The sequence below is a fragment of the Rhincodon typus genome, unplaced genomic scaffold (genome assembly GCF_021869965.1).
Source record: "Rhincodon typus isolate 14 unplaced genomic scaffold, sRhiTyp1.1 hic_rhity00004680, whole genome shotgun sequence".
Taxonomy (NCBI): Eukaryota; Metazoa; Chordata; class Chondrichthyes; order Orectolobiformes; family Rhincodontidae; genus Rhincodon; species Rhincodon typus.
Genome location: NW_025970318.1, coordinates 1,581 through 3,393, shown reverse-complemented (window position 1 = coordinate 3,393; position 1,813 = coordinate 1,581). Strand labels below are relative to the sequence as shown.

The window sequence follows — 1,813 nt, the reverse complement described above, 5'->3', positions numbered from 1 at the left end:
ACTGCCCATTGCAAACAAGAGCCATCCTCAAGTTGCACTGAGCCCGTTGTGCTCGCGTCTTTCATCAAGCAGCTGTCTTGCCATCGGTTTAGTAAGGACTGTTTGAAATATTAGTCCCTGTGTTGAATGTTAGTTTAAATACTCATCAACAATCCCACTGTATAAACCTGTGCTTCTGATATTTCTTTATTTTTTACCTGTTTCTGTTTCATTCGATGTCTGTTCATTAGAGGAATAATGGGAGGGAAAATCGAGCTCCCTCTTATTGTCCGAATTCAAACTACTTTTTAATAGATTTCAGACAACAAGTTCCAATTCTTGATTTCGACTTTCCCATGAAGTCGACTGATCAAGAATCTCCGGCGAGACAAACTGACAAGAATTGGATTCTTGCTTCACTTTCTACGAAACTAGCAAGATATAGAGAAGAATAGCAGCAGTGAAACAGTTGAGAACAGCGACAAGAGTGGGACTCGAACCCACGCGTGCAGAGCACAATAGATTAGCAGTCCATCGCCTTAGCCTCTCGGCCACCTCGTCACCCGTTTAATAAAAGTGACATGTGATCTTGTCAAGACCTAATGTTTCTCTCACTTAATTAAATTGTGCAGAGCAGCAAGTATTTCTCCCTCGTGTTTGTGAAATGATACGCAGCAGTGTATGATTTCCAGAGTATGATATGACGTGTGGGTCACTCCTACTGCGACACACTGCTCTCATGAGCGGAACACAAATGAAGAAATTACTCAATGACAAGATTAGGTGTGTTATGGAGAATGGGTCTGGGTGACATGCTCTGAGGGTCGGTGTGGACTTGTTGGGCCGAAGGGCCTGTTTCCACACTGTAGGGATTCTATGATTCTACGATCTGTGATCTATTGAATCGAATTCGACGAAGAATTGGAGCCAACTGAATGAAAAGCCTGGTGACAGCGGGGATGTGACATTGTCTGTGAGGAATTGTTTTTCAGACTCGAGGAGAATACACTCTGCTGTTCCCAGAAGTCAGTACTGGGACCAGCTCTCCACTCAACAGATATTAATGACCCGTACTTGGTTAAAGAGCGGACAATTTCAAAATGCTAAATGAGGCAAACCTGACAAATAAACTGCACAATGCAGAAACTGGTCTTTTGTGATGGTATCTGTTGCGCTGAACTTCGCTCTCTTGTCATTTTCCTGAGCCTGACGCTTCAAGAATCACTGGTCTATGCTAATAAAAGCTCCTCTGGGTGATGCTTGTTCTCACGACATCGGCATTGAACATGCCTCCATGAGCATGCTTTCTGGAATTTAAAATTGATCCCTCATTGCGTTCCTTTAGCACATGTTACAGGGAAATTGTGTACCACAGTTAATGACGTGGCCGGATTCGAGCAACAGCTGCTGCAGCTGCATCACACAATAAAGGTCTCTATATGGTCCCTGCTCCGCACAATGAGGCCTCAGGGAACAGGAAATAGGCGCAGTGCGATAGGGTGTGACAGGAGCATCACCAGGCACACGACAGGAATACTTGCCAAACAGCGGACTGAGATGAGGGAACACAGAATGGGAAGAATCTTTGGAATTCTGAGCCCTGGAATGTCGTAAATGCCAAGTATTGAGTTTGTAAAAAGCTGTCATTGATAGATTACGAAAGATTTTAAAAAAATCAAGATCTCAGCGGATAGTGTAGAAAAAATGTCGTTGAAGTCGGAGACCGTCCATGATCTCACGGCGAGGCAGGCTCGAAGTGCTGAGTGGCCGCATCATACTCCGATTTATTACAGCTTAAAATGAAGACTTTCTGTCTTATATTCACTTGGTGAAT

The 1,813-nt window shown here is 43.9% G+C and overlaps 1 non-coding gene across 1 annotated transcript; it reads right to left on the bottom strand.

Moving 5' to 3' along the window:
• Positions 1-458: 458 nt before the first annotated feature.
• On the bottom strand, positions 459-540 carry trnas-gcu. The gene has a single exon. It is a non-coding gene; the product is annotated as a tRNA-Ser (tRNA).
• Positions 541-1,813: the final 1,273 nt, after the last annotated feature.